The 10187-nt window shown below is 47.1% G+C and overlaps 1 pseudogene; it reads left to right on the plus strand.

Annotated features, from left to right (window-relative positions):
• Nucleotides 1–530: 530 nt before the first annotated feature.
• Nucleotides 531–10187, plus strand: part of LOC119280213 — an 11931-nt pseudogene continuing 2274 nt past the window's right edge.

Below are 10187 nucleotides of genomic sequence, written 5' to 3' on the forward strand. Positions count from 1 at the left end.
GGTACTTGAATGCCGGCTATTGGATAGAGATCAGAGGTGGAGCCTGACATATAGTTGTATCTAATTGAACAGCTAATTCAGAGGTGGTGCCTGACATATAGGATTGTATTTTGTCAGATGCATTCTGTCCCAAAGACTTTCATATCAGCCGCTGATATCAAAGTCCGAACCCAGCACTATGCCATGCTGATATTGAATGTTTTAGGTCAGGACATATATAGAGACCATCCAAGGGCCACCCAATCCTGAACACTTTTTTTTTCTGATTCTGAAACCCTGAGTTTGAACCTGATCTGGTTGGCGTCAACTCGGATTGTGATTATTGAATGACCATATTGATAAGATCAGATCCAACAAAGAGATCATATCCCATTGTTTGACAATCAAAATCCGACGGCCAAAACATCTTTTTAGTTAGGGTTTTAGCATCCACATACTTACCATATTAGATACGCACCGTTCTTATATATTGTCCCATAGTCATCAGCCGTATTATTGCTAATTTAGGCCAACGCTTGTAAACATCGTCAATGGGAGACCAGGAGGAAGCGAGGCCAACCAAGAAGGCACGCGGGTCCTCGCCGCCGCCCGCCATGGGCTCCGGTAGCCTGACGGCGTTCGCGCTCCATATGGCTAAGAAGCTCGCTGAGGGTGACGACACCAGGGACAGCAACATCGCCTTCTCGCCGCTGTCGCTCTATACCACGCTTGGTCTGGTGGCCGCCGGAGCCTGCGGCAGAACCCTGGATGAGCTCCTAGCCCTGTTCGGCGCCACATCGACTGACGAGGTTGCCAGATTCGTACAAGGCCTTACCACTGATCCATCTGGCTCCGGTGAGACGATCATCACCTACGCCTATGGTGTGTTTCACCAGAAACACATGAGCGCACGCCGGACTTTCTCCACACCGCCACTGAGTCCTACAGCGCTAAAATATGCGCCGTCGACTTCGCTAAGGTAGCAATTGACTCAACTGTTACATCAGTCCCACAATTTTCGTTTTAGATTTGTCAGACATGATACAGATGTATCTAACACTAGAAAAATTTAAGATCAAATTTTTGGGACCGAGGGAGTATTTTGATCGCCGTTTCAGATTGGCAATGGTACAGGTCCTTCATTGACTCATACAACGTGCATGTGTAGGATGCGGCCAGGGAGGAGACCAGGAAGGGGATCAACATGTGGGCGGCGGCGGCGACGAACAATCTCATCTCGGAGATCCTGCAGGAGGGTTCATTGACCAACCTCTTGAGGTTCGTGCTCACCAACGCCATCTACTTCAAGGGTGCGTGGGAGATCCGCTTTCCCAAGAATCTCACTGAAGACCGCGAATTCCACCGCCTTGACGGCGCTTACGTTGTTGAAGTCCCCTTCATGACCCTGCCAGGAGAATGCCTGCTCTTCGTCTCATACACTACAGAAAAATATACTTCCGTGATGATACATGTTTGTCACAGTAGGTCGCGTTTTTTGTCATGCATGTACATCCATGACGATTTTATGATAGAATCAAAATAGTTATACCTGTGATGTCGTAGAAATGTTCGACGACATTACCAAAATTATCATCAAAGAAGTGTCCATTTCCATGACGATAAATCGCGCGGCAAAGAAGTGCTTTTGTCAAGGGTAACCGACACGTGTCATCCACCATAACGGAACACCATTAAGCTATCGGGTCTGGTTTTGGATACGATAACCCGTTAACAACCCCGACCAATGGGGATTTTCCACGTGTAAATCATCATTGGCTGGAGGAAACACGTGTCGGCCCACCGTTGGGACAGATGTCATCCACTCATTGGACCCGAGGCGCCTATGATACGTCGACATGTGACACGGCCCAATAGAGGCCCATTCCTGTGAAAAGGCCGGCCCGTTTGACTTGGTCAAAAGGTGGCGGGTCGGCCAACGGAAAGCCTGTTAACGGCATGTTCGCATATAGCCCATTTACAACCCGCTAACTCACGGTCCGTTACGGCCTAACGGAATTAGGCCCAGTAGCGTCATCTGGGCTGTCCAATATAATTCCAGCCCGTTGTAACTTCCAGCCCATGTATGGCCCATGACGTCTTTCGGCCCATATGTGTCCCTTTGTAACTCTTGTCCCATTAACGGCCCGTGGTGAAACCGACCCATAATGAACAGTGTATCGCTTTATACCCATTAGTGGCCTATTATTCCATTGGACCGTTTTCAGCCCGTGTTACCTTTCAGCCTTCTCAGGGCCATTTATTCTTGGGCTCATTTCCAACATTCGGTTACATACGGCCTGTTACTGGCCTTTTCTGCTTGTGGGCCAAATTCAGCCCATGGATACAATCAGCCCGTTTGTGGCCCGTTAATCTGTTGGGCCATTGTCATAGCATCATCAAATACGGCCTATTAATGGCCCATTAGGGTCAGCCCATAAAACATACGATTTCCACTCTAGCCCATTTATGACCCATTATATGGCTCGTACAAGGCCCATAGATGAGACGACCCGTAGAAGGCCCATGGATCCTACTGGACATAGAAGTCCCATGGATCCGACGGCCCATTGAAGGCCCATGGATCCGACGACCCATAGAAGGCCCATGGATCCAATAGTCCATAGAAGGCCATGGATCGTTCGTCCCGTAGATGGCTCATGGATCGTACGGCCCGTGGAGGGCCATGGTCACTATAACGTTTGGGTGAGTTGGTCCCCATTTGAACGATATAGCTTATTCAAAGAATTATCCTACTCTATACTATCACCTTTAAAAAACATACACTATAAAATAAAGAGACTAAGGCAAATTACAGCCGACGTAGAATAATCCTACACTATACAATAAAGAAATTACAGCCGATTATACCCACTGGGCATTATGGTTCGGCACCAGTGATAATAAAACATACACAAACATCAAATTACATATACTGGGCAAATACATCTCATACATCATGGACGCGCATCAACTTAACTTACCTTTTGAACTATAATCTCTTCAGAAAATAGGATTTGCCGGATTCAGATAGCACAAATTTCAGTCTGCAAAATCTTCAATTCCTTCATGGTTACCACAGTGGCTTGTATCATTTTTTGACTCCTGCATCTAATACCTGCATGTCCAGTCTCAACTTGTTGATTGTACGTTGAGAATCATGTACACGTTGTCTTGCCACCTCTAGTTGATGCTCGAGAACATATGCACATTCCAATTCCAATCCATAATCATTCGGTAATGGCCATGCCGCACTGCTCGCAGATCTTTGTGTTGATGTCACTTCATCCTGAAATATTTCTGTAAGTACGCATGACTAGGGCAAAAATATAGTTACAACAGTGAAGCGAGTAAGACAAACTATTTTGTATATGGAAAAACATGACTAACAATAATGTTACACGTCATGAACCATAAGCAGGTGATATTTTAAAAATTATAAAAAAGGTAGTCTGTGCAGCCTACATACAGAAATCTTTCTTAGCTCACCAGAGGAGCATGATGTTGGGGCCCAATCCAAAACACAAACAAGTTACAAATTTAGAAAGCACGTTGCATATAAGTAAGCAAGCAGTTGGCCATTCTGTAACTCAATTTAAAATCTTAGGGAGCATAATGAACAACAGAGGGTGTCATACAAACATACTACATCAAGAAAAACTATGCAATCATTAGCCTAGTATAAACTAGATTGTGAGCCTCATGCAATAATAGTTGGTTAATAGACTTCAAAGCTTCAGGAACACTTTGGCAGAGTAATTAAATGATAAGACCTTTAATTATGTCAACTAATAGTTATATAAGTACCCAACATCAGGCATCATTCTTTGTGCATCTCATTAACTAAGGACAAATAAAGCAATTGAAAAGAGCAAATTAACTATGCCTGAAACAAACAAGGAATTGAAATGTTGAGTTGGATACAGTGACTTACCTTAACAGGTTGAAGAGGCTCACCACAGCTCCTACTTCTCTTGCAAGGCTCCTTCCTAACACTTGTACTTGGAAATCCTCAATCTTATCTTTATTGCACCCCCTCTGCAAGGTGACACAAACTAGTTACTCGTCTCCTTGGAAGATAAATATGCATACTTTCCAGTCTATGAACACAAAAGGATGAGATTATAACAAAACAACACCACATAATGAAACATGCCGCATCTGTTGCACTTGCACACAATGAAATGAGAATTTACTATGTCTGCACTATGTAAAAACTAGGCATACCTTCGAACTGGATCTCCATGTACTCTAGGAGAGCCTACTTTAGTGTACAGCCAAACCTTTATGTCACCTATGAGTTAGACAAAGCCCCACTACAACAACCCTTAGTGTTTAAATCATTGACAAGCACTTTTAGAGTGTTAGGTCAAGAACAACAAGTAATCAAAGCAAACAGTCCTAGTATGGCTGGCTGATGCAAACAAGGAATTGAATAGATGTGTGAGCAAATCTTACATATCAAGAAAGAAGCAAAGAAGGAGGCTTAAAGACCATCACTTGACTGACCAGACTTAAGGGGCATTTAAACATCATGTGCAACGTATGAACTAACATAAACCTTGCATATTCCAGATTCTACAATGGAATGCACATGTATTAGGTTATGCCATGTATGATGATGCCTAAATGTACACTATAGCACGCAGGAGTGATTCATCATTGCATGCACAATTAAATTGCAGGTTAAGGGCCAGTTCGATTTCGCCTTTTCAGGGCTTATTGTCAAAATAAGCCATAAAAGATGTAAACAAGTCATTTTTGAGTTATGGGCTTGGGCTTAACTAATTTCACTTTGGAGGGGGGTGTTTCGGGTAGAACCTCACTAAAAATTGAAGGGAAGGGGAATAGTGAAATGACTCTGTTGTTTGCCTATATTACACTCAAAATGCAACTGCTGACGCCCGTGTCACACCTGACCCTCAAGTAAAAACAAACACGCAAGCGTTCATTGCCCTGCCTGCCTGCATCTCGACGCTACTAGGAAAAGGGCTATAGATGGGATGGACACTAATGGCGCACCTGTCTGGTGGTGCACCATTAGTGTGGAAGACACTAATGGCGCACCAGGCACAAGGTGCGCCACTAGTAACCTTTTTTTTAATTTTTCCAAACATTCTGATGGCGCATCGTGGTGCGCCATTAGAATATATACTTTTTTTATTTTTTTTGCAGAACTTCTAATGGCGCACCAGAAGCAGGTGCGCCATTAGTAACCAGGGTTACTAATGGCGCATTTGCATCTGGTGCGCCATTAGTAAGCTGGGACCAACAAGATATTTTGGACAGCCCACCTACCCACTCACTTTTCCCACTTCATTCTCTCCACCTCCTCCTCCAAGCTTTTCTCAGCTGCCTCCTCCTCCTCACCTCATTTGCACCATAGATTCATCGAAATTAAGTGGTTAAATTACCTTTTTTTTGATAGGTAAGTAAGGGGGGAAGCTATCTTTATGTTGTTCTCCCTCTCCAACAACGTGCACATGCACTTTTTGTGCCTAGCTAGATCTATGTATGTTCGTGGTGTTGCATATGTTTGTGGTGTTGCATATATGGTTGTGTTTGCAGGTACCGGTATTTGAAATGCGATAGTTGCCAATATTTTGCCGGATGTTGATTCATTTCCGTTCGGCGAGAATTTTGGCACTATGCATTCTTTTTGGTCCTATTTTTAGGGAAAGTCATGCCAAATTTTTTCTTGGTTCTAAAATATCGTTTTGCTCTACCCCGCAGGCGACCATGGTCCGCACGATGACCGAAGGCATCGTGAATAGGTTTTTGAGCTCCGCGAAGGCCGAGATGCTTGAAAAGAACGAGACGGAGATAAGATGTCCGTGTAGAAGATGCAAGCTGAAGAGCCTTATTGCGGGCCCGGATTCCGGGCAGGTGCGGGACCACCTGCTCTTGCATGGTTTCATGGATGGCTATCGGTGGCAAGGTGATGAAGATGACTATGAAGTCGTCCATGGGGGCCGGGCGGCAAGAAATGAGCAAGACTCGGGCGAGCGAGAAGACGAAGAATCTCCAGGACATGATCACGATGGTGATTCTATACACAGTCATCATGTAGAAGATGCAGGACATGATGATGAGGAAGATGCCGGAGCAGACGAAGGGCATGATCATGAAGAAGAAGATGCCGGCGGAGCAGACGACGATGGACCATCGATGGGCTGGGTGCAGGACCCTCATGTTCAAGAGATGCTTCTCAAGCAGACGGATAACGCAAGAGCTGCCGCCCGAGAGAAAGCCAAGCTGGATCAACTGGAGATAGACGCGGTTACTCCATTGTATGAAGGACGTAGGCCTGAGGATACCCGCCTGAAAGTAACGCTCATGGCTCTGGAGATGAAGGTAAAACACAAAATGACCGACGCATGCTTCGACGAGAACATGTCATTCTGGCACGAACGTCTTCCCAAGGAGAACAAGTGCCCGACCAGTTTCGAGGAGGCAAAGAAAATCGTGTGTCCTCTGGATTTACCGCACGTGAAATACAATGTGTGCATGAACAATTGCATCATTTATCGGGACGAGCACGCGGAGTCTACCATATGTGCGGTGTGCGGCGTCACTCGATACAAGTAGAGGAAGAAAGCTCCTCGAAAAGTGGCGTGGTACTTTCCGATCACTCCTCGTCTGCAGCAGTATTTCGCGGACCCTAAGGTAGCAAAGCTCCTGCGTTGGCACGCGGATATGGAGGAGAAGAAGCGAGAAGATGACGCAAATGATATGGAGATAAATAAAAAAGACAAGATGCTGAGTCACCCAAAGGATGCGAGCCAGTGGCAAGCGTTGAACTTTGAACACCCAAAATTTGGGAAGGATCCAAGGAACATCGTGCTGGGCGCGAGCACCGATGGAGTCAATCCGTTTGGTAGCCAGAGAAGCACACATAGCACCTGGCCTGTGTTTGTGTGGATGTACAACCTTCCCCCCTGGTTGTGCATGAAGAGGAAGTACATTCACATGAGTATGCTAATCGAAGGGCCAAAACAACCAGGGAATGACATCAATCTGTATCTGGGGCTGCTGAAAGAGGAGCTAGACACGCTGTGGAAAACGCCAGCCAATACGTGGGACGCCGCAGAGAAAGAATATTTCCATATGAGAGCCGCACTGCTCACGACGGTGCACGACTATCTCGGTTACGGATATCTCGCGGGGCAGGTGGTCCACGGATTTTCAGGATGCGTCAGGTGCATGGATGACACAACGTACCGCCAGCTAGATAGAGATCCCGGGTATTCAAAAACCGTGTTCACGGGACATCGAAGGTGGCTTTGTGATGATGACCCGTGGAGGAAGCACAAGGATCTGTTCGATGGTGAAACCGAACCCCGAAGACGCCCGCGTACGAGGAGCAGCGAGGAAATAGACCAGCTGTTGAAAAATTGGAAAGATTGCCCACTGCCGGGAAAGAAGCAAAAGGCGCCAGAGCCGGGAAAGAAGCGAAAGGCGCCAGAGCCACTGCTGAAGGTATGGAAAACGAGGTCTGTTTTCTGGGACTTGCCGTACTGGAAGATCCACCGTGTGCCTCACAGCCTTGATGTCATGCATATCACGAAGAACGTGTGCGAGAGTCTGCTTTGTACCCTGCTCAACATGCCAGAGAGGACCAAGGATGGGCCGAAAGCAAGGGCAGACTTGAAATCAATGGGCATCAGGGAGGTGCTTCACGCTAATGATCATGATGATGATGATGATGATGATGATGATGATGATGAGGCGAAGCAGGACACGGAAAGTCGTCGCAAAGGCAAAATGGCCAAGAAGACCGGAAATGACTACCCTCCCGCGTGCTTCACTCTAAGTCAGGAGGAGATCGAGCAGTTTTTCACCTGCCTCATAGGAGTAAAACTTCCTTACGGTTATGCAGGGAAGATAAGCAGATACCTAGACCCAGCGAAGCAGAAGTTCAGCGGGATGAAGTCTCACGACTGTCACGTGCTGATGACGCAGATACTTCCAGTTGCAATCCGTGGGATCATGGACGCGCACGTCCGTGAAATGCTATTTGGCCTATGCAACTTTTTCGACGTCATCTCTCGGAAGTTGGTTGGCGTGAGGCAACTCAGAAGGCTACAGGAAGAGATCGTGGTGATACTATGCGAGCTTGATATGTACTTCCCGCCCGCATTCTTCGATGTTATGGTGCATCTGCTGGTCCATATCGTGGAGGTTATCATCCAACTCGGGCCGACGTTCCTGCACAGCATGATTCCGTTTGAAAGGATGAATGGTGTCATCAAAGGATACGTTCGCAACATGTCACGTCCAAAGGGAAGCATAACCAGGGGCTTTCTGACCGAAGAGTGCATCTCCTACTGCACGAATTATCTAGGCATCGAGGACCCCGTTGGTCTGCCCGTCAACAGGCACCTCGGCAGGCTCGCTGGATGGGGTCACCGTGAGGGTCGCCGCGAAATGCATATCGACTTCGAGGGTTGACTCGCCGACTTTGAAAGAGCAAACCTAGTCGCGCTACAACACATAGACGTGGTCGATCCTTGGGTGGTAGAGCACAAAACCTTTATTGAGAAGACGTACAATGACCGAGGCCAACAGAGGACGGATGGAGATATAATCAAAGAGCACAACTCATGTTTCACGCGTTGGTTCAAGCAGAAGCTTTTGTTGTACCCTTTACATGAGGATTCTTCCGTGGAAGAACAACTCATATTCGCCTTGTCACAGGGCGCCGAGCACAACTTGATGACCTATGAGGCATACGATATCAATGCCTACACATTCTACACCGAGGACAAGGACATGAAGAGCGATGGTTATCAGAACTCCGGGGTAACGATGGAATCCTACACCGGTAACGACAAGGACATATACTACAGAAGGATCGAGGAGATCTGGGAGCTGAGCTACGCTGGAGAGAAGGTCCCGATGTTCCGTGTCAGATGGGCCAAGAGCGTCCTAAAATAAGACCGGTATATTCACCACCATGGTTATACCCGAAGCCAAATCCAAGACCACGGGTGCAAACGTCACCGTGAAAAATGAGCCATGGGTACTGGCTTCCCAAGTAGACCAATGCTTCTTCATTACCGACCCATCAAAGCCCAGTCGTGTTGTCGTGAGGAGAGGCAAAAGTAAGATCATCGGAATGGATGGAGTAGCCAATGAGCAAGACTTCGACAAGTACGGCGACCCGAAGATCGAACATGACGACGACGATGAAGTAGCAGCATACACCACAAGAAGAAGCAGGTCCACCCTACCTAAAGGACGTCCGTTCCACAGAAGAACTCCATTTGCGACAAAGAAGGGCAAGAAGATTGTGAACAGATAGCTAGCTAAGATCGATTGTATTTAAATCGCAGTCTTCATTTCTCAATTGTATTTCATGGGCACTTTTTGAACTCATGAATGTTTTTAAATTTCATGGACACTCGATCTCGATCCTCCTCCATCTCGATCGCTATCCCACCTCGCCAAATCCGGTCCCCCACTCCACCGTCGCCGATGACCCACCGCACCCTCCTCTGCTCCACCAGCCGCCGCCGCCGATCCTTGGCCCGCACCCTCCCCCACTCCACCGCCGCCGCCGACCCCCCGCACCCTCCCCGGCCGGCCCGCTCCATCGTCACAAATGAATGCAACTAAAATTGCAAAAAAATGATTATATTTTCAAATAACAAATTTGGTGATATTTATTCATATTCATAAATATTTTCAAATAACAAATTTAATGATATTTTTAAAAAAATCATTACTATATTTTTATAAAATATTACTGTTATGATTTAAACAAGTTTGAACATATTTAAACACAAATAAATATCGAACAACATTTTAAATGCATAAAAAAACAAAAATTGGGGAGCCTGGGTATCGAACCCAAGACCTCCTAGTGTGTGTGCTGCGTGCTAACCAGTCGGGCTAGTGGGCATGTACTGATTTAGATATGGGTTAGGTTGTATATAACCTGACCAGTCGTACTTTTGGCGCACTAGGTTTAGGTGCGCCATTAGAACCCTCCCCCACACCACCTACTCACCTCACTGTGGCCTCCCTCCCTCCCTGCTCGCCAGATTCCCCGGCCCAATCATACGCCGCTGCCCCCTCCGTCCGCCGCAGCCGCCCACGCGGCCCTGCCGCCTCCCTCTCACCTTCCTCCCCCTCGAGCGCCGCCGCCCCTCCGTCCGCCGCAGCCGCCCACGTGCCCCCGCCGCCTCCCTCTCCCCTTCCTCCCCCTC

Source organism: Triticum dicoccoides, chromosome 3B (assembly GCF_002162155.2).
Source record: "Triticum dicoccoides isolate Atlit2015 ecotype Zavitan chromosome 3B, WEW_v2.0, whole genome shotgun sequence".
Taxonomy (NCBI): domain Eukaryota; kingdom Viridiplantae; phylum Streptophyta; class Magnoliopsida; order Poales; family Poaceae; genus Triticum; species Triticum dicoccoides.